Source organism: Protopterus annectens, chromosome 9.part0, assembly GCF_019279795.1.
Source record: "Protopterus annectens isolate FY-2018-M chromosome 9.part0, PAN1.0, whole genome shotgun sequence".
Taxonomy (NCBI): domain Eukaryota; kingdom Metazoa; phylum Chordata; order Ceratodontiformes; family Protopteridae; genus Protopterus; species Protopterus annectens.
Window position 1 is genome coordinate 1,752,469,007 of NC_056743.1, and position 23,628 is coordinate 1,752,492,634.

At 42.5% G+C, this 23,628-nt stretch overlaps 1 protein-coding gene across 8 annotated transcripts in view; it reads right to left on the bottom strand.

Moving 5' to 3' along the window:
• Positions 1 to 23,628, bottom strand: part of DOCK6 (dedicator of cytokinesis 6) — a 2,991,519-nt gene that overhangs the window by 1,101,620 nt on the left and 1,866,271 nt on the right. The window lies entirely within an intron of this gene.

Here is a 23,628-nt window from a genome sequence, read left to right on the forward strand (position 1 = left end):
TAGACGTTCCCACTTCATGCCAATTCTTTATTTGCAGTTTTCCACATAACAAACTCATCTTTAATTCTTTGGAAGGAAATCTTCAGTAGGTTCTAAAATATATGCACTTTTATAACCATGTAAAATTGAGAAGTCTGGGTTGCCTACAAAGAACATCAGACTCCTGAATATAAACTTAGAAAACTTGTGTACTTCAACATCTCATTAAATAAAAAAAATCTAGGAGTAAATATTTATTTTCAAAATGTATCTATTCTAAAGACATGCGTATGGACCGTATCTTTCCGGGCTTCCACTGAAAACGGGCTCTGTCCCAGTAGGACTTTCCCAGTAAACAAATGTTAAATAAAAAAAAAATGTTAAAAAATTGAAACCGATACAGAGGCAATAAACAAGAGTGTAGTGACCATTAACCATAACACTTAAGCTTTAAAACACTAGCTACCGATACATTTTCATTAAGTCTTTCATTAAGTGATTTTAAGCAATCCACTTGGAGGTCCTTTTAAAACCATTCTTAAGGTAAAAGACCTGCTATAGCAATCATATCTAAATTCTGCAGATTCCCCCAGACTTAATGAAAATTTATCAGTAGCTAGTGTTTTGAAACTTGGGTGTTATGATTAATGGTCACTACATACTTGTTTATTGCCTGTGTATTGGTTTCACATAAATACTTAGTCCTAGTTTTTGTTGTTTAATGAGATGTTTGAAAGTGTTTGCTTATTAGATTCAGAGTGCCTAATTGTTTTTAATGATTGAAGGGGCAGAGGTATAGATTTCCCAACTTCCTGTAACATACTTAAGGTTCATTGGATTTCTTTTCAATATGGTTCTGATGAAGTCAGTTATATTTAAAACTGACAAAAGCTCTTAACCTTTTTTGTATTGCTACAGGATGTTATGGTTTTATTCAGTGTCGTATTTACTTGTGGCTGCAATAAATTGCTTTATATTCTTCTACATATGTGCCACGAGTTTTGCCTTTTACACCATTTTGTGGTTGGAGACTGCAATTGTTTTGTCCGGTGAACACATCGGTTCCAGTTTTAGTATATCATTACACATAAAGAACTAGTTATAAAACCTTTCACAATGACAATATCATACACAAGCTGGCTAATAATTTCTATTTGCAGTTTAAGAATAAGCATCATTCTTATATATATGAATGATGAAAGGTCAGATGGTTTGGACAAGTAGCCTTACAGCAGATAATCATTTTTTTTAAATAAACACTTTTATTGAATTATCACTTGTGATAGGCAAACTTACATTTATATAAAAGTAATCAAACCATATGAAATTCACAATTATAAACATTTTAACATCTATTGTTATATATCATACAAGCTAAACAACATTATAGAGATCACTCAGTGCTTAGCTTCTCTTAAACCTCATTCCTCCTACAAAACATTTTTCTGCATGTACTGTTCCCACGATCTTCATTTTTTTCTATATAATTTACTCTTACCCTTTCTAAAGATCCTACTTCCTGTTCTTTTTTTTCTGTTACAATATTCACTACTTCAATTTTAGTTGGTTTTCATTTTGAATTCCATTTTCTAGTAGTTGCTTTTTTTGGCAGCAACCAGAATTAAACTTAACAAGGCCTTGCTATGTCTAGGCATTTCAGATCCTGTATCCTAGCTCAAAAAAATAATTTCCTTAGTTACACCCATTTGCTTGCATAGTATTCCTGACATAGTACTCTGTATGGAATTTTTAGAGTCTACCAACTCATTATAATTCCAAAAAAAAGAAGTTCTGTTCTTACAATAACGTTCCATCTGTGTTGTCAATCATCTCCTCTTGACTCTTGGAGATTTGGTTCTGATCCTTGGAACAGGTTTCGCCATTATACAGCTCGCGCCAGCAAAACATCTCTCAAGCTAAGACTCTACCCACAATGCCCCTCTCTAAATTACCTCAGATCAAGTTTGCAGACTTATACACAGCCAGAATCATCATAACCAAATAGGAAGAAGCCATGTCCCAAGGTGAACCCTAACAAGACACCCAGGACAAATGTTCACTCCTCAAGGAATTCACAGGAGGGGGAAGGAGGGTTGGATGCCAAGAATAGATTAAGATCAACAACATAGATGGAAGGTTATGGTAAGAACATAACTTCTTTATCCGATGTTGTCAATCTTCATCTATTCTTGACTCTTGGGACAGAGTCCACAGCTACTTTAGATCCTGGATGGCCCTATGGAAGGATATGTCTTAGAACCATAGAACCAAAGGAAGCTCTTCCCCTGGAGACCAGATCCGATTTGTAATGAGTGATTAAGGTATGTGGAGTAGCCCATGCTGCTGCTGCGCACATCTCATTCATGGAAGCCTTGGAATGGAAAACAGCTGAAGTGGCCACTGATCTGGTGGAATGCGCTCTCACAGGTGCAGATAACTTGAGATTCTTTTTATTATATATGTAAGTAATGCAATCTCTTAGTCATTTTGACAAGGTAACTTTGGAAACAGATTTCCCTAAAGCTGAGCCAGAAAAAGATACAAGTAACTGTTCTGATTTTCCAAATTCTTTAATTCTGCTGAGATAGAAACATAATTGTCTGTGAACATCCAGCAAATGTAGGCAATATTCACTTTTGTTGGAAAAATTAGGAAAGAAAACAGGTAAGTCTATAGTTTGATTAATGTTTGACTCTGAAACCACCATCGGAAGAAAGGATGGATTTGTTCTGAGTGAAACTCTATCCTTATGGAAAATTAAGTAAGGGGGTTTTGAGCATAAAGCCTGCATCTCAGAGATTCATCTTGTGGAAGTTGTAGCTATGAGTGAAAGCATTTTCCATGAAAGAAACTAAGTTGCATGTTGCTGCTGGCTCAAAGAGAGGAAGCACCAGTGACTGAAGAACAATGGTCAGATCCCATGGGAGTAAAGGGTATTTAAACAGAGGTTTTAAATGCAGGGTTCCTTTGAGGAACACTTTACATAATCTATGTGAAATTAGAGGAAGGTCCCCGAAACCATTATGGAAGTTAGAGATGGCAGCTAATTGGACTTTAATTGTGGAGGTTGAAACCCCTTGATCAAAAAGAATGGCTAGAAATTTTTCCACAAGAGCAAACAAAGGGTCGAGATCATTATCGTAAGCCCAGGTTGAAAATCTCTTCCACTTACTAAGGTAGAATTTCCTGGTGGATGGTCTATGGGAAGCGAGCAGAATTTTCCACACTGGGGAAGGTATATTATTATGTCTGGCAACTAGCAGAATTGGAGGAACCAAGCTGTCAGCTTAAGATTTTGAAGGTTGGGGTGCAACAGTCCCTTAGGGTGAGATAACAAATCTGGGGCCAAGTCCAGAATCCATGGATGGTGAACTAGATGAGGCCATAGGAAGGAGAACCAAATCTGTCAAGGCCAATAAGGTGCAATGATGATCACTTTGATTCTCAACCTGGCTGCTTTCTTGAGAAAGAGAGGAATTACAGGGAAGTGGGGGGAAGCATAGAGGAGACCCGGGGACAATCGAGGAGAAGAGCATCTCTCAGTGATTCCCCCTGAGGGGGGATTTGGGCAAAGTAGCTTCTGCATGTTGTTTTGGGGTGATGCAAAAAGGTCGCAGCAAGGCTGGCCCCAGCGACAAAAAAAAAAACTTCCTTGCTATTTTGGGACTGAGAGACCACTTGTGAGGCAGTAGAATGCATATGCTCAGTTTGTCTGCTATCACGTTTGAACTCCCCAGGATATGTGTTGCTATCAGAAAGCAGTTGGAAAAAATTGCCCATTCCACACACTGAGGGCTTCTCAACACATGGGGTACGACTTGGTTCCACCCGGTTTGTTGATGTACCATTCTACGGACATGTTGCCTGATTGAACAGCAATGGTTCCTAGAGTAAGGACAGATTGAGAGGCTTGCAATGCTAACACTGCCCTCAACTCCAGAACACTAATATGCAGATTGGCCTCTATCAGGGACCAAGTGCCTTGGACTGTTCTTCCCAGATAATGTCCCCCCCACCCCATCTGGGAGGCATCCATGGTCACTATGGCCTTGGGTTGTAGGACAAATGGGCAGCCTAAAAGAATTTATTTGGATTCCATCCACCAAGATGGGTCTTTTTTTGCAGCGACTGGTGACAAGTATGGAGTAGGTCATTGGATGGGTTGTGATGCTAGAAGCCATTCTAGTAGCCGCATGTGAAATCTTGCTAGCGGACCAGAGCAATGGCCACTGGCATGGAACCCAACACTTGAAGGACTAGCAGCACTGGTACTTTGCTTCTGCACAGAATAAGATGTGCTTGGGATTTTATCTTCTGTAATCTGTGCTGAGGAAGGGAGGCTACACAAGAGTTGGTGTTCAGACGAGCTCCTATGAATTCTACATCCTGAATGGGACTTTGCTGAGATTTTGCTTGACTGACTGTGATGCCCAGGCACATGAGCAAATGCAGACTATATTCTGTTGCTTGAAGCAGTAAGTACCTGGTGTAAGCAGTGATGAGCCAGTCATCTAGATATGGAAACACCTGGAATCTGTGCAATCTCAAGTGAGCTGTTACTGCTGCCATACATTTGGCGAATACCTTGGGGGCTGTGGTGAGACCAAAGGGCAACATTCTGAACTGAAAGTAACTGGGCCTAGCTGAAAGTGGAGAAATCTTCTGGAGCATTTGTCCATCTTTATGTGGTAATCAGCATCCTGAAGGCCTTTTGAGCACATCCAATCATTTTCCTCTAAAAACGGAAGTACAGACTGAACAGACATCATCCAGAATTTGGACCGTTAAACAAATTTGTTTATAAGGCTGAGATCCAGAATAGGTCACCAGTCCCCTGTCCTTTCTGGTGCTAAAAAGAACCTTGAGTAAAACCCGGATTCTATCTGGTCTGGTGGGACTTCTTGGATGATTTTTTTCTAGCTGTTTTTGTATTTTCTAAGGTTGCTTGGTCTCTTTGATTAGGTGGAACATCGGGGAGGCTTGTTAAAGATCTTGGATAAAGAATGAAGGGGATAAAGTAAACTCTGGTAATAATTCTTTGCACCCAAACATCTGAGGTTATTTGTTCCCAGGGTCTTGCATACAGAGAAAATCTTCCCCCACCTGCTTCTAGAGGTAAGCAATTGGGCCCCCTTTCAGGAGAGCTGGTAGGGCTGGCCAGAGAAAGAATCTCTGGAACCCTGATTCTTCAGGCCACTCTGCCTCAAGATTGGAGTCTTCCATTAGAGGCTCCCCACTCTGTCCTGAGGGAAGCCTCCACCACCTGTGCCCCGGAAAAGCCCTTGGGACTTCCTGAACCACATCTTTCCAGTCCTCTGATTCCTAGAGTAGGACTGTTGGGGAACAGAATAACGTATGCCCACTGCAGACAGGGTCCTCCCATCCTTCTCACACCTGGTTAGAGTTTCTTTGATTTTGGGGCCGAAGAAAGAAGATCCGTCAAAGGGAGCATTGATGAAGGAAGACTTGAATGACTGCAAACTCACATAAGCACATCCAGGTGTGTTGTCTAATAGCAATGCCTAAACTGGCTGACGTGATCGTCCCTTCAGCTGCATGTGCTATGAGCCTCATGAACAAGTTGGAAATAAACTCCAGGGTAGCTAACTGGGAGTCAACTTTTTCTAGGACCTCATCAAATAAAGCTCCTGATAGGGTGTCCAACAGCTCCTGATCAGATCTCCTGGAGCCTAGTGAAGTGTGCCAGAAAATTCAAGGACCTTAAGGAGAAGGTTGATGATGCATAAACACACTTTCCAAATCTGTCCATCGCTTTAGACTCTTGGTTAGGGGATGAACAGAGGAACTTTTTTCAGCCAGTTCCTTTTTGGTGGCCACTGCTACAACCATGGCATCTACTGCTAACCTTTTTGCCTAGTCTTGGTGGCCCTCAGGAGCACACAGAATCTTATCTGGTCTCCAGAGAATTGGTTCTACAGAGTCAGGAGCTTTCCAAGCCCACTGAGCTATCAGATTAATCAGATAGTCAGTGGGAGGGGTCACCCAGGAAGTAGATGGGTGAGAACCAAAGGCTTGCAAGTACACAGACTCCTCAAAGGTAGGGTCTTTTGGCTTCCGGTTACCCCTCTGTTTAAGGATCTCAAGAATGTCCTCAAAGGAGACATCTTCCAGGGGTGACTGGGGGGGGGGACTCTCTCCATCATCAAAATCAGTGCCCTCAGTGAAGGACTCCTCAGGGGAGTCCAGGTATTTCCTCTTACTCGTTTTCTTTTGAGGAGGCTTCTCAGTGGGAATGTCCGAGGAGGACTCGGAAGGATGATCCTTAACCGGGATCTCTAGCAGCCTTGCAGCTTGCTGTCCGGGAGCAGAGGTTGGTGGAAGCTCTAGGTAAGAAGGGGGCACGGAATGAAACTCTGGTACGTCAGGAGCCACCTGACAGCCTGCAGTGGCCAATGCTCTCTCCTTAGTCTGCAAGGCAAGCCCCCCTGAAGAGGGATGGGAGTCTGGAACTTAGAAAGATAAACTAGGAACTGAGGTCACACCCTGCCCCGAGAGACCCACATCCAAAGCCAAAGCTGAGGAAGGACCCCCCCAGTCACTGGAGTTCCAAGAGGTAAGGATGACTCCAGATAAAACAGAGGAGTTGACTTAAACCCTTAGGCCCAACAGCAGAGCCAAAAACTCAGGTATCCATCAGTTCTGAAGGAACTGAGGAAGCCAGAGCAGTGTCCGGTACCAAAGACAAAAGGGGCTGTTGGTGCTGGAGCAATAGGTACTTGAGTGCACAGAGTGGGGAGCTCTAAGACCACTGAGGAGATCAGAGGAGGAAGAAAGTACAGTTGTGTACACTTAACATAAATGTAGATGTTTGAGTGTATTCACTGTTGCAGTCATCACATTTGGGTTATCTGTTTGCAGGTAGCCCTCAGCCGGCCTGAATACCAGAGTTTTGGGATTTCTGCATTGGATGCTGTCACTTCTTCCATGATGTCAGGGGTATAAAACATGCAGCCAATGCCATTACATCAGTTTTTCTTGCCCCAGATGTCAGGTGCCCCCAAAATGGGAAGCAATTACATGGTATGGAACACCCCCAGCAAAAAGCAAATACATATGATATAAGAGGTGCCAAACAAAGAAGCTAAGTAGAAGTAAAGAGAAGTCAGGGGGCAGGAGGGAGGGTAACCAGGACTGCAACAGTGAATACACTCGAACATCTACATTTATGGTAAGTGTACACAAAGTACAGTTGTGTACACTTACCATAAATGTAGACATTCGAGTGTATTCACTGTTGCAGTCATTACATTTGGGTAATCTGCTGGCAGGTTGCCCTCAGTCGGCCTGAATAACAAAGTCTTGGGTCCTGCGTCGGTTGCTGTCTCCTCTTCCATGACATCAGGTCATCAGGGGTATAAAACATGCAGCCGATGCCATTTTAATCAGTTTTTCTTGCCACAAATGTCAGGTTCCTCCCCAAATGGGGAGCAAAAATATATATTTAAACTGTAAATATATAAATGTACTTTAGAAACATAAACTTTACCTTCAGCTAAAAGCAAATATACCACAAAGGCTTTTGAGTATAGTGAAGGAAAGAAAAGGTATAGAAAGGGGGCTGGCAGGTGGGTAACCCAGACTGCAACACTGAATACACTCGAACATCTACATTTATGGTACGTGTACACAACTGTACTATGTTCTTCGTGTTTCACTGTTGCAGTCGTTACATTTGGGTAGAATCCCAAAGCTATGGAAGGGAGGATGGAACTAAACAGCATTAGGAGCAGCTATAAGGCCCTGCAGGACTGCAGTGGCAAAGCCTGCCCTGGATTCAAAGAAGAGAGGTAAATGATAATGCTTTGTGAACGTATGAACTGAGCTCCAAGTAGCAGCTTCTAGAATGTCTCTGGTAGGGACCCCTCTGAGAAAAGCTGCTGAAGTAGGAGGCAGCCCTGGTGGAATGGGATCTGATCCCCTTGGGCACAGGTTTACCATGATGCAAGTAGCAGAAATGAATGCAATGGTTTATCCATTTAGAAATAGTCTGCTTTGATATAGCCTTCCCCTCTGATCCTGCAGCAAATGCTACCAGTAGTTGTTCATACTTTCTTAGAGATGTTGTCCTGTTTAAGTAGAATCTTAATTGTCTGTGTACATCCAATGAATGCAGAATTCGCTTCCCCTTGTTCTGTGGATTTGGGAAAAAAGTTGGCAGGTGAATGGTCTGGTTAAGAGCCACACTGGATACCACCTTAGACATAAAAGAAGAATTGGTCCTGAGGGCCACCACGTCTGGGTAAAAAAAAATGAAAGGCTCCACTGCCATGAGAGCCTGTAGCTCTGAAATCCTTCTAGCTGAAGTGACTGCCAAAAGAAAAGCTGTCTTCCAAGAAATAAATGTTATATCCGCAGTACTGCTGGTTCAAAAGGAGGCAGGGTGAGTTTTTCCAACACAAAACTGAGGTCCCATGCAGGAGTTGGTGAACTCCTGGGAGGCCTTAACTTTTTGGCCCCTCTGAGATACTGTTTTAGCAGTGGATGAGAAAAGAGGGGAGGCTCTGTGTTGTAATGAGCCGACATGGATTTTTATGGAAGAAAAGGACAGGCCCTTGTCAAGCATTTCAGTTAAGTATTGTAAAATCTGAGGAATATTGGGCTTTGCTGTGTCTATTCCTTGTGCTTGGTTCCAAGCACAGAATTTCTTCCATTTATCAGCATAAGATTTTCTAGTACTAGGCCTTCTGGCTTCCAAAATGACATCCATCATAGGTTTACTGAGAGATATGGTTTGAATAATTAGTTGATTAGCCATGCTGTAAGATTCCGAGTTTGGAGCAGAGTGTGCAGAATTTGATAGTTTTGCTGAGACAATAGATGAGGTGTTTGAGGCAAGTACCATGGAGGAAGGTGTGACATATTCCTTAGAAGCGGGTACCAGTGTTGGCGAGGCCAGTCCGGAGCAATTAGAATCATTTTTGGTTTGTCCTGTCTGACTTTTAGTAAGACCTTGGACAGTAGAGGCAGAAGGGGAAAGGCATAGACTGTTAGGTTTTTCCACCTGACAGATAGAGCATTCACTTTCCATGCTTTTTTGTGATGAGCTCTTGTGCTGAATTTGTCCAACTGATAGTTTTGGGGAGAGGCAAATAGATCTATGTCTGGGCTTCCCCATTTCTGTGTTAACATACTGAAGGTTTGTGGATCAAGTTTCCATTCGTGCAGGTCCATAAGATTTCGGCTTAGTTCGTCTGCCAGAGTATTTTGCTTCCCTGGCAGGAATTGAGCTTGAAGATGTATTTGGTAAGTCAAGGCTGTGTTCCACAAGGCCATGGCTAGTCTGCAAAGGGGGTAGGAATGGGTACCCCCCCTGCTTGTTTATGTACCACATAACTGTGGTGTTGTCTGTCTTTATCAGTAGCTGTCCTGGATGAAGTAAGTCCTTGAAGGCTGTCAGAGCATTCTGAACAGCTAGCATTTCTTTCTGGTTGCTATGTAGATGCATTTGGGTTGAGCTCCACTTGCCCTGAATGCATCTCCCTGCCAGGTGGGCTCCCCAAGCATAGTCTGATGCGTCTCTAGTTAGGGTTTGGGTGGCAGGGGGTAGAGTGAATGACAGTCCCTTGTTTTGGTGACATGTCTCTGCCCACCAAAGAAACTCCTGTTGTAGGCAGGGAATGAGAGGAATCATTGTTTCCAGGCTGTGACAATATTGACTCGATAAGCTTTTTAGGTACCATTGAAGTTTCCTCATATGCAGTCTCGCATATGGAATTAGTAGAATGCAGGATGCCATGAACCCCAAAGCCTGCAGAATTTGTCTTGCAGATAACTGGGTTTTTGTTGCCATTTGTTTGAAGTATGTTGTCAATTGCATTTGTTTGTCTGGCATGAGGTAAGACATCTGGGCAGTTGTATTCAAGCTTGCACCCAGGAATGTAATTATTTGAGAGGGTACCATTTGTGATTTCTTTTCGTTTATGGTGTACCAGAGGCATGCTAGAAGCCTTTTTACAAATGCCAAATGTTGAAGAAGAGTGTCCTTGTCCTCTACCTGAATGAGACAATCGTCCAGATAAGGATAGATTTGAATGTTTCTTTGTCTGCAGAATGCAAATACTGGTGTCAGGCACTTTGTAAAGACCCTGGGCGCAGTAGATAAGCCAAAGGACAGTGCACAGAATTGGTAATGCAAAAAACCTGCTTTGAAGTGGAGGTATCGTTTGCAAGATTCCCTTATTGGGATATGCAGGTATGCCTCTTTTAAGTCAAGAGTTACCAACCAGGCATTCTTGCTAGCAAAGGCAATAGCTGTTGTAAAGTCAGCATTTTAAATTTTGGAATGTCCAGGAACGTGTTCAGAATCGATAAGTCCAGTATTGGAGGCCATGATTTGTCTTTTCTGGGTACCAGGAAAAGTCTTGAATAAAATCCTTGTCCTTTTTCCTTTTCTGGTACGGGTTGAATAGCCCCCATATCCATGAGGGACGTGACTTCTTTCTGGGCCTCTGCCCACTGGTTTTGTGGCAGATTCTGGCCATCTCTTTGGAATTGGCAAAGTATGGAAATGACATCTGTAACCCTGGGATACTATGTTTAATACCCACATGTCCTGGGTAATTAACTGCTAATTTTGAGCATGAAGTGCTAGTTTTCCCACCAAGGGGGCTGCCAAAAGAAAAGTGCTTGGAGATGGTAGAGGAAAGTCATTGAGACTGCTTACTGTAGGGTTATGCTTTGTTACCTCCAGATTTGGAGGTGGAAGCACCCCATTACTTTGACCTGTAAGATCCCTATAATTGATATCTGGAGCCTTTTGAGCACCTGGGTTTGCCCTGAGCGGCTCTGTTGGACACAGGGAAGGACCATTTCTTAGTAGGCCAGTGCCTACTGAACCAGGGTGGCTGCACTTGCAAGAAATATTTTACAGTTTGCATAGATTTAGCTTTGTCTTCCATTTTTTTAAAACTTCTTCTGTCTTATTATCAAACAGAATATCATGCTGTAAAGGGGCATCCAACAATTTAGCTTTAACATGATCAGGCAGATTTTGCTCCTTGAGCCAGGCATGCCTTCTTATCACAGATCCAGTTACGGTGGCCCTGCAAGAGGCTTCCAAGGAATCAAAACCACATTGCAAAGTATGCTTTCCAACCTGTTCTGCTGAATGCAATAAATCCTGTAACTCCTTATTTTCCACACAATCAGAAATCAAAATTTTATGTTTCAGTAAGCCCATAACATGTTGATATTTAAGCATATGAAACTGGAAGTTAAGCCCTGATTGCCAAGGTTGCAGACATATAAACCTTCTTACCCCATCTATCCAGCACCCTGGAGTCTCTATCAGAAGGGGTAGGATTTTTGGCTGTAGAAGCCTTAACACCCTTGGGACCCTGAGAAATAGTCTCCGGATCAGCAGCAGGATTTTTGAAAAGAAATTTGTGGGAGTTAGGAACCCTGTAATATCTGTCTGGCTTACTAGGAGCCGGAGGCAGGGAATCAGGAGCCATGCCTGATTCTGAGAAAACATCATCAACAATGTCCAATACAGGAGGTATTGCCAAAGGCCTATGTTGAGGAAGAAGAAGGAAATCCCTAAGCCTCTTTTTTAATTCAGAGAAGTCCTGACTCTCCCAGTGAAAATGTTCCCATAAAGTATGCAAAGTCTCTCCAAAAGAGTAGTCCTCAGGAGGAGATGCAGATGGGATGGATTCCTCTGCATCAGAATCCTTATAAGGTGGAATAGAAAATTCCTGATCAGAAAAGGAATCAGAAGAAATGGAAACTTGATCTGAAGATTCATAATCAGTGCCTTGCCTAGGCCTCTTAGCGGGGGGGGGGGGGGGTTTGGGAACCCCAGATCAAGGTAATTAAATCCTCAGCCATTTTGATCATTTGTTTTTTTAGGCATAGGGGCCTGAGCACGTGGCTCATGCATCGTTTTTTTACACATAGAAGTCGTTTTTGACCTTGTTTTTGTTGATGGCGTCAGTTTAATATAAAAATGTTGAGGCCTGAAAACACCCTCAGAAGCCGGTGCCTGCTCATCGGCTCCGGACCCATCCAAGGGAGAGACATCCGCGGGTTCAATATTTTGCGAATCTCATGGCATACCGGACTCCGAATGGGTCTCGGTAGAGGCCTGCGACTCAAAAGTAGCGGGTATCAGGGGCTGCAAAGGTGCCTCACTGAGTTCCGGCGAACCGGCGACTGGCTTAGGAGAAGCTTCGTCGTCAGTTTTGGACCTTGACGGTCTGTCTCTGTCTTTTTCCTTGAGTTTTTTGTGATCTCCGGTAGTTGGATTGCTAACCGACGACATTTCAGGGTGGTTAAATCTTGAACCAAAATATTTAGAAGCAAAAATATACCGACGCTTAATAGTGCGTTGGTTAAATTTAGCACAAAACCGACAGCAAGGCACGTTGTGATCAGGGCCTAGGCAAGGAATACAGTATAAATGAAAATCCTTATGAAGTATTTGCTTCCCACAAGTAATGCAATTATTAACTTTTACTGACATCGGTAAGGAGCAAGAAAAAGTTTCCCCAACTGGGTACTTAGCTTACTTTGAAGACTTCGGTTCTGAAACTCGAAAAAGAAAATTTCAGGAGTCGGCCGACCGGCACTTGCGAACTGCTTCTGCTTCGGGCACAGCGTGGCAAGAAAGACTGATTAAAATGGCGTCGGCTGCATGTTTTATACCCCTGATGACCTGACATCATGGAAGAGGAGGCAGCAACCGATGCAGGACCCAAGACTTAGTTATTCAGGCTGACTGAGGGCAACCTGCCAGCAGATTACCCAAATGTAATGACTGCAACAGTCATGGTCTGGGCCTAAACAGGTGACGCAGTAAGAATGAAAATCTCTGTGAGGTATTTGCTTTCCACAGGCAAGGCAATTATTATTTTTTCTGACATCAGTTAGAGCAAGAAAAAAGGATCCCCAACGGGGTACTTATCTTTTAGAAAACATCAGGTCTGAAACTCTAAAAATGAAAATTTCAGGAGTCAGCCGACCGGCACTTGTGAACTGCTTCTGCTTCAGGCACTGCACGGCAAGAAAGACTGATGTAATAGAGTCTGCTGCATGTTTTATACCCCTGAAGACCTGACGTCATGGAAGAAGCAACAGCATCTGACGCAGAAATCCCAAGACTCTGGTATTCAGGCTGGCTGAGGGCTACCTGCAGGCAGATAACCCAAATGAGATGACTGCAACAGTGAAACACGAAGAACATCTAGTAGAGTCCTGGGAGAAAACATCCCTAACTCCAGGTGGAAGAGAGGTTTGGGAGGAAGTAAAAAGACCCCCTAGCAGTTAGGAGCTGATCCACTAATCTCACTACATCTACTTCAGTGAGACTCCTGGAGGAGCGAACAGACAATCCAGTTGGGGATTCTGGCCTTTCTATAAAAGGACTAGGAAGTTGACCAAAGGAGGAGTCAATGGAAGGAGAATACTTTGCCCTGGGTGTATATAGAAGATCAATTTTCAGCACTGAAGGGGGGAGACCTGTTGCAGTGCAGTAAGAGATGTCAGCACTGACCAGGAAACTAAAGCCAGTGCCGAGGAAGCAGAAGTCTGTTCCGAGAGCTTTGGAACCTTAATTCTCTGTTCCGAGGAGGAACCAACAGAAGAGGATTTGTGTTTTTTTGATATTGGTGCCGATGGAGATGTCAGTACCGAATAACTAGTTTTGGAACTGGAGGCCTTTGGAGACTTATCGTTGTTTATTGTGACATTCTACCAAGGCCTGGCAGATGGAACACTCCAAGTCCAGGTGCGGAGCACCTGAACAATAAACATAGGCAGAGTGCCCATCAGAGTTGGACATTTTTTGCCCGCAGTCATGACACTGCTTAAACCCAGTCGTGCCCTTAGATTTGTCTGCCATGTTGATGGCTAAGAAAAAGAAGAAATTCAACAGGCAGAAAAAAAGTCAGTCACACCCACACAAAGGATAGATAGAAAAATTATACCAGCAATGGTAGAAAAGAACTACCTAATGGTAGAGAGGAAGACAGAGAGGAAAAGGACTACCAATAATGGTAGAGGGAACATACACCGAGTATGGAGAAAAACCTCACTTGCTCTAAAAATGGTGGGGAGAAATGAGAAAAAAACTGGAGTTTAATTGAGAAAAATTAAAGAAGGTAGATGAATTAATATTTTAATATTTACTTAGCTGCGAGAGGAGAGTCAGCTGACGTGTCTTGCTACAAGAGGTAATTTAGAGGGTCATTGTGGGCAGAGTATTAGCTCAACAGATTTTTGGCTGGCGTGAGTTGTATAACGGTCAAATCGGTTCAGAGGAATGGAACAGACTACCCAACAGTCAAGAATAGATGAAGACTGATAACATCAGATCATATGTTTGCAGTTACCTCTTTCTTCCCCATCACACCTCCAACATTTGCCATCTACTCAAGGAAAAATTACTTGAAGAATGCTTGGGATAACAAAAGTATTAATCCAAACACTTCCAAACAAAACTTCTAAATCTTCTACATTTGACTGCATATTTAAGAGCCATATACATGCAATTGACAAAGAAACAGTGGGAAGCTGCATCTAATTTCTCTTACCAATCTTTTCTGAGTTCTTCTGATTGATTCCTATAGTTATTATGATTATTTTATATGCCTTACTAATTACTCCTTTTTTAACAGCAGCTTCTGTTCTAGATTCTATTAAAAACTCTACCAGTGCTGGTCTTTCATTTAGGAGCCCCCTATTTCTTTCTCTTTGCCTATACTCTGATATCAATCCTTGATAGGGAAGGCAGTCTCTATCCTGCAGTCCAAATAAATTCTTGGCCACTTCCCACTCTATTACCTTTCCCTTTCTAGTTATTTGCTCCCAATTCCTTGGATCCCTAGATAGTTTTCTCCTATAAATTCCAGCTCCCTCTTGCCTGTTATCTGTATCCCTGACCACAGTCATCCCTGTCAGCAAAATCTCTTTTCTCCACTCTCGTGCTGGTTTGGTTCTTAGAAAACTCCCTGCTGTTTTATGAATACTCTGTATTATTTTGGTTGTTCTCCTTAAGAGTCTGCCTCCAAAATCCCAATCTCTCCTTATTTCTTGAACTTCCTCCCTGTGTCAGCATCATTCCTTTCCACTTTGAATTATAGTTTCTGCTTGTGCTATGCATAAGAAACTTATCTGTGTTGCTCTAAAATACCCCCTCAAATTAGGTAATCCAATCCACCTTGTTCTATTAGTAGAATCAGCTTATCCCACTTGACCTTTGCTGCCTTCCCTTCCCAGATAAAATTTTTCAACTCTTTTTTTAATTGCTATCCACAACTTTTCCTCCAGTTGATAAAAGTATGACTGACCTCTGTATAAGACTAAAGGGACTAAAAACATTTTAATGGCTTGTATCTTAGTATCCATATGCCAAGTTTCTCAATTTTTGTATTTTTTTCTGTTTAGTCTCTTCCTGCATATCCTTAGCTACCACCACAGTGTCACTTCTAATCCATATTCCTAAATACTTCATTTTATCATTCCCCATAAATATGGATATAGCTGGGCCAATTCATGTGCGGGTACATAATTTACCGCTATTGCTGGTGCTGCGGTAGCGTTGTCGCCTCACAGTTAGACGTTGCCCATTCGATTCTCAGTTAGAGCGTCTCCTGTGTAGCGACATGCGTGAGTGGGCATTCCTTCGTTGAAGGTTGTGCGTTAGGCCCGGCAAGCCAATATGTAAAAATCTACTGCCAATCATTAGCGGACTGGAGTTCCACTGTGGCGATCTCTAACCGGGAAAAGCCGAAAGACACAAACAATTCTGTATCCCGAGAAGATCTGAAACTGTCTTAAAATGTTCCACAATGCTGTAATGTCCCTTTCTGGTTTTGTCAAGTCTAAAATAATATCATCTGCGAATACAGCCAGCTTTCCCTGAAAATCATACCAATTATATACTTGAATATCTGAGTCCCTTATTTTCTTTGCCAGTGGTTCTAAATATAATGCAAACAATAAAGGGGAAAGTGGACTACCCTGCCTGGTTCCTCTACTCAAGCAGAAATTATTGGAGAGCACCCCACCCACTTTAATTTCTGCCTCTGATCCCTCATATATTCTTCTAATCAATCTTATAACTGTATCAGGGAAACTAAATGCTTCCAGAAGGGCCTCACTGAGACAGATGCCTGGTGTCAGTGCCATGGCCTCAAGCTCAATGCCAAAAAGTGCAGTGTCATCCCCTTTGGTAAAAACTCTCTACCCATGAACTACCACATAGGCAACAATCTACTTAACACCGAATGTATGATAAGAGACCTTGGGACCCAGGTGGACAGTAGTCTCTCCTTTGATAGTCACATCGCCACAGTAGTCAGGAAGTCCTTCTACACGGCACACCTCATCATAAAAGGGTTTTTATCCAAGAAAAGAGAGGTAATTGTTCCCCTCTACTCGTCACTCATTAGACCCATTATAGAGTACAACGCCCCTTTTGGAATGTACCTCACAAGACATCTGCAGCAGCTGGAAAGGCCACAGAAGTACCTCACAAAGAGGATTACTGGCCTCAAACAAATGCCCTACACTGACCGCCTCAAAAAACTCTAGCTTTACTCCGTAGCATATCGCCTACTCCGAGGTAATCTCTGCCTAACATATAAAGCTATGTCAAACCCAGAGCTGTTGGACATGCTACACCTAAAGAAATCCCAATCCCTCCAAGCTACACATTCTAGGGACCTAAACCTTGTCACCACAATAAACAGGACACGCTGGAGGGGATAGATTCCTGTCCCAGAGACTTCCTATACTCTGGAACAAGCTACCCATCTATGTCAAGCAAAGTTCTTCATTAGCACTCTTCAAGAAAAATCTTGATGAGTGGATGGGAAATAGGAAATACACCCTGGGGATCACTTCTGTGTTTCTGCTGGACAGTGGCACAGGAAAATAACTTTCTTGGGTGGCGTAAGCTATGGAACCTTGCTGGCTAGGCTTACATAGGCCCTTGGGCCGATAGCCTAGTACCTACCTATGAACCACTGCCCTACTCATGAAGTCCCAGTGTACTCTGTCAAATGCTTTCTCTGCATCAAGACCCACAAATAAAAATGGTACTTTCTTACATTCTGCTTCCCTCTGGATCATCAATGTTCTGTTAATATTGTGAAATGTTTGCTTTGCCTCCACAAAACCACACTGATCCATATCTATCAATTTTGGTATCACACTTGTCATTCTTTTATCCATTATAGACAAACATTTTATAATCATGGTTTAGTATTGAAATGGGCCAGTATGAGGCTGGATCTGATGGATCTTTACCCTCTTTAGGTATTACTGTTACCACCAGTTTCTGCCAGGATGTTGGTACTTCTCCTCCTCTAAAATACTGTTAAACAAAACCTTCCAGATCTTTATCAGTTTTTTTCCCTCCTAACTTCCAAACTTCCACAGGAATACCATCTATTCCTGGGGACTTTCCTGTAGATTAGTTACACATAGCCATTTTTATCTCATCCCTTCCTATCCTAAATGTTAGAAACTGAGCCTCACCTACCTCTAATTTTGGCATATTTAATTCTTCCATAAACATTTCCATTTGTGCCTATTCTTGATTTCCATGCTTCTCTACTTTATACAAATTTTCATAAAAATTCCGAAATATTTCTAATACTTTTACAGTCTCTCTTGTTATCTTCCTTGTTATAGGCTCCCTAAGCTTGGTGATGGCCCTCTGCACGTTCTGTTGCCTGAGTTGTTGTGCTAAAAGTTTTTGTGCTCTAGAATTATCAAAAAACAGTTGCTTAACAGCAATCTTTCTAAGCTCATGTATATTATCAAGGTAATCGCTTAATTTCTTGTTTAGCATTCTGCGATTGCTCCTTTTCTTGTTCTATGGGTTTCCCCCATTTTGCAATACTTGAACATTTGTCAATCCCTCTAAATAATTCTTATTACTGTTTAACCATAGCTCCCTTTCTTTTATTTCCAACCTAGTTTCAAACTCCACTTCAGTTTTAACCCACTCCTTAGCTACATTTTCAGAAGATAATTCTAACTTGTCTAGTAGCCCTTGAATTAATTCCACAACACATTCCTTAAATCCCTCTTTTTTCATCTGATAGGTGGGAAAGCACCAGTGTCTCATTTTTATTTCATTACTTTGCATTTTTATTTTAGTTATTATTGGGGCATGATCTGAAATAGTTATTGGGTGTATTTCAAGACCTTCAATAAAATGCACATGTTCCTGTGAGATATAAAATCTATCTAGCCTAGCCCAGTTTTTGTAGCTCTGTGAGTCATATGTAAATTCAATCTGAACTCCTAGTACTGAATTCACATCTTCCATACTAAACATTTTCATAAATGTCTTCAAAAATCTACCATGCTTTGTTATATTTTCCCTTCTAGGCTCCCAGACACATCTTCACTGTTGCAAACCAAATTCCAGTCTCCCCCTATAAGTAATATTCTTTGCTGAAAGATGATCATTTCTCCCAAAACTTTCTTAAGCTCTATTATAGCATATTTAGGGGGGATGTAAATGCATGCCAGTGTAATCCTCCTCCCTTGCCAGTAGCCCCTTAGTAATATGCATCTCCCATTATTATCTTTTTTCCCCTCTTCTATCACTATTGGAGCTCCTCTTGCAGTTAATATAAGTATCCTCTTTTCCTTTGCCGAGACATTCTGCTGAATAACCATCCTAAAAACCTTACTTTATCAAATTCACATGTTCAGTTCTTTCCAGATATGTCTCTTGGAGCATAGCTATTTGCGCTCTACATGTTTTAGTTCACTACTCTTTCTTTTTTATATTTATCTGCATGCCATCTGTTTTCTTATTCTGAAACAAATTAATCATTTTAGAGACAACATCTTAATATGCTTATTTCTAACAAGAAGATGCATTTTTATGAATGATTTTGATTAATAAAAGATGAAAAATCAAGCAGTCATGTTAATTCTCTGTTACATACACAAATCCCTTATCTAGTAATTTGTATGTTCCAAAGCACAACTTACAATCAGCGTTAAACTATCAATATATGCTGATATTCAATACCATTTAAATGGTTAGTAAGATACTATTAAACTGAAAAAGAAGTTATGTACTCACCATAACATTCCATGTGTGTTGTCCATCTTTGCCTTCATTCTTACTAGGTTGGGCTCGGATCCGTCTCGCCTTATTTACAAGCTTGAGGCTCTCTGCCAGCTGGTGGCTAAAATCCCTATCCCAGCATGCGTTAGGAATACCCCCAGATCTTGTTTGCCCTAAATGTAATGTTATATGTACTTCATGGAAGGACAGAGGTCATGGTAGTCCAATCAGTACAGATCCGGTCTTCTAGGAATAAGAGAAGGGAAGGGGGAAGGAGGGGGGAATGTAAGAATGGAGGTAAAGATGGACAATACACATGGAACATTATGGTGAGTATATAACTTCTTTGTGTGATGTTGTCCTATCTCACCCCTCATTCTTACTAGGTTGGGATAGCGTCCCTAGCACATTGAATCCTGGGTAGCTCACTGGAGAATATTCCTCAGAACCATGGCTCCAAAAGAGGCTCTATTCCTGGAGGCCAAATCAACCTTGTAATGAGTGATAAAAGTATGTGGTTTAGCCCATGCTGCTAAAGAACAATTGGTAGTTTGGCCAAAAAGTCAGAAGAAGTTGCAATGGCTCTTGTAGAATGAGCCTAATCTTTTTTGGGAAGTTCTTTACTTTGAGACTTGTAAATAAAAGTTATGCAGTTTGATAGCTGTTTGGAAAGTGTAACTTTAGAGACAGAAGATCCTTTCTTGGAATCTGAAAAAGAAAAAAATAACTGATCAGATTTTTGGAATTCTGCGATCCTATGTAGGTAAAAACATAGTTGTCTATGTACTTCAAGCTGATGCAACATGTACTCTGCCTTGTTTTCAAATTTTGGGAAGACTGGTAATTCTATACTTTGGTTTAAATTCGTCTCTGAAACCACTTTAGGTAAAAAGGAGAGGTTTGTTCACAAGGACACCCTGTCTTTATGGAAAAGCAAACATGGAGGCTTTATGGACAATGCTTGCAACTCTGACACCCTTCTAGCAGACGTGATTGCAATCAAGAAAATAGTTTTCCAAGTCAAAAACATTAATTCGCAAGATGATGTTGGTTCAAAGGGAGGAACAATTATGCGGGATAGAATGAAATTTAGGTCCCATGGTGCTGGAAGGTCCATGATAGGCAGTCATAACAACATAGTACCTTTGAGGAAGGCCTTGCATAGTTTATGAGACATTATATGCTGGGGCCAGTGTCTCCCATATGAAAACTGGAGATTGTTGCTAGCTGAACCCTAATAGTGGCTGCAGCTGCACCGCCATTAAAAAGTTTTGCTAGGAAGTCCAGGATGAAGATCATAGGAACAGAAAAAGGATCAACATAGCTATTGTTAGCCCACAGGCAGAATCTCTTCCATTTGCTCTTATAAATCTTCCTTGTTGATGCCTTATGGGAAGAGATAAGGATGTGTTTAAATGGAGAGGAGAGGGTTGGAAACCTGGCTATTGTTGGAATTGGAGCAGCCATGCTGTCAGTTTGAAGGTTTGAAGGGATGAGTGAAGAGACCCTGACGAATGAGTCAGGAGGTCTGGAACTGGGTCCAGAATCTAAGGCTCTTCCTGAAGATGAGGCCACGGGAAGGGGAACCACATTTGGCGAGGCCAGTATGGAGCTATGAATATGAAGTCCCTTCCCATAGAACTGGCTTTCTGAAAGACTTTGGGAATTAGTGGAAAGGGAGGAAAAGTGTAGAGGAGTCCCGGGGGCCAATCATGAACAAGTGCATCCCTTGATGACTCCTCTGAAGTGGGGATGAGGGCAAAGTAGCTGTTACATTTGGCATTCACAGATGTCACAAAGAGGTTGCAGCATGGCTGGCCCCATTTTTGGAAAATTTTTTCCGCTACTTCCTGTTCAGAGACCACTCATGAGGCATCAAAATTGTTCTGCTGAGCCTGTTCGCTATCATGTTGGATTTCCCTGGGATGTGCATTGCTATCAGAAAACATTGGGAAGAGGCTGCCAACTGCCACAGTCTCAAGGCCTCTCAACAAAGGGGGCAAGATCTGGTTCCTCCTTGTTTGTTTATATACCATACAACTGACATGTTGTCTGTCTGGATTGCAATGGTTCCCAGGGGAAGTGAGTCCTGGAGTGCTTGCAACTCTAAAAGCACCACTCTCATCTCTAGGACACTAATGTGAAAATGAGCCTCGTGATCCTGCCAGGTGCCTTGGACAGTCTTTCCCAGGTAATGCTCCCCCCATATGAAAGACGTCCATGGTCACCGTGGGTATAGATTGGGGAGAGACAAACGGTCAACCTAGCGTTACTTGAAAGGAGTGTAGCCACCAATGAAGATCTTTCTTGTAAGTTTCTGTTATGATTATTTTGTAGGACATTGGCAGTTCTTGCATTGAACACTGAGGAATGAGCAGCAACCACTGAAGAATCCTCGCATGCAGACGTGCTAAGGGAACCAAAACTATAGCTGCTGCCATGATCCCTAGAACTTTGAGGGCCATCTTTGCTTGGGTTTTCTTTATTCTTAGAAGATATATCACATGGTACCTTAGGGATTGTATCCTTTCCAGTGGAAGTCTTGCCACCATCTGTGTTGAGTCTAATTCTGCCCCTATAAATACCACATGCTGAGAAGCCTCTAAGGAGGATTTTTCATAATTTATCGTAATCCCTAGGTGGGAGCAGAGTTACAAGGTTGTATTTCTGGCTTTATTTAGTTGATGCCTGACGTGGAGGTTAAGAGACAGTCCTCTAAATATGGAAACACCCAGAATCCTAGACGTCTCAAGTGAGCTGCTACTACTGCCATACATTTGGTGAGCATTCTGGGGGCAGTAGTGAGATTAACGGGCAGAGATCAAAACTGGAAGTGACTGGCTCCCAGCTGAAAGTGCAAGTGTCTCCTGGATTGCCTGTCCATTTTTATGTGGTAGTACATGTCCTGGAGATCTATAGAGCACATCCAATTGTCTTTTCCCAAAAAAGGGAGTACAGACTGCAGTGTCACCATCCAGAACTTGCTCTTCTTTACTGATTTGTTAAGAAAGCTGAGATGCAGAATTGGTCTCCACGCTCCTGTTTTCTTTGGAACTGAAAAGAATCCTGAGTAAGTTCTGAATCCTACTTCATCTGAGGGGACCTTTTGGATGCCTCTTTTGTCTAGCAACGTCTAGAATTGCCTGTTCATTCTGACTGGGTGAAACATCTGGAAGTTTTTTATCTTTGGGGGGAGAAAGGAGAACAAGCTGACATAACCTCTGTATATGATGCCTTGTAACCATTTGTCTTTTACTTGTTGCCAGGCATCTGGGTACAAAGATAAACAACCCCCAACTGCTTCCAGAGCTGGACAATCGGGCCAACTTTCAGGAGCGCTGAGAGTCTAACAAAGAAAAATTCTCTGCCGCCTGATTTTGTGGGCCCCCTCTGCCCCGAGGTCGGCGTCTTCCATTATTGCTTCCCCCTCTGCCTCTGGGGAAAGATTCATCACATGCATCCTGAAAAGATTTCTGTGATTTTCAAAACCACATTTTACCACTACCTCTCTGGCATGGAAAAACGGACTCCTACAGCAGACAGAGTCTTTCCCCCTTGTTCACACCTAGTCAAGTGTGTCCTTCATCTTACAGACAAACAAAGACGAGCCTTCAAATGGGGCGTTTAAAAAGGAAGACTTAAAGGGTTCTGCAAAGTCACATAAGTGCATCCGAGAATGCCTCCTTAGGTTAATTCCAGAATGCGCTGCTCTACTCGCTCTATCAGCTGCATATGATATGAGCTTCACGGATGCATTAACTACTGAATTTAAGGTAGTGAGCTGAGAGGATACCTCGTTAGTAACCCCTTCAGCTACTGAACCTTGGAGAGTATCTCCTAGCTCTTTTAAGAGATCTCTCTGCAGTCTCATGACATGGGTAAGATAATTCAGCAATCTGAGAGAAGACGCTGATGAGGAAAAGATGTGCTTTTCATACATGTCCATAGTCCTGGACTTCTTGTTCAGGGGAAGGACAGAAGAAGATGTCTCTGAAAGTTCCTTCTTAGTGGCCACCGCCATGACCATGGCATCAACTGGGACTCCTTTACTTAAGAAGGTTTTGCCAGACAGAGATGTGATAAACTTGTTTGGCCTCCTAGGAATAGCTTCCACTGAATCTGGGGAATCCCACACCTTTCAAGAAACCAGGTCTAGGAGTTCATCGAAAGGCGGAGACACCCAAGATGTGGAAGGGTGAGACCCAAAGGCCTTTAGGTATACGGACTCCTCTGCTGAAGGGGCTGGAGGACTTCTAGCCACCTCTCTGTTTAATTATTTCCAGGATGTCTCCACAGGAGACATCTGGAGGCGACCGTGGGGACCCTTCAGCATCATCGAGATTCATATCAGAGGTGAAAGACTCCTCTGGGGAGTCTAACTGCTTCCTCTTGCACAGCCTCTTCCAAGGGACCTCCTCAGAAGGGTACTCTGGGGAGGTTTCAGAAGAGTGCGGGGTGCCCTGTGGGGCATCCTGAGGTCTAGGGTCTCTGCATCCCTGTGGATGCACAAGTAAGGAGGCAGGCACTGGTGCTCTGGGGGGAGGAATCTCCGGAGAAGATTGCAGACCTGTCTGTGGAGACAGTACCCTCCT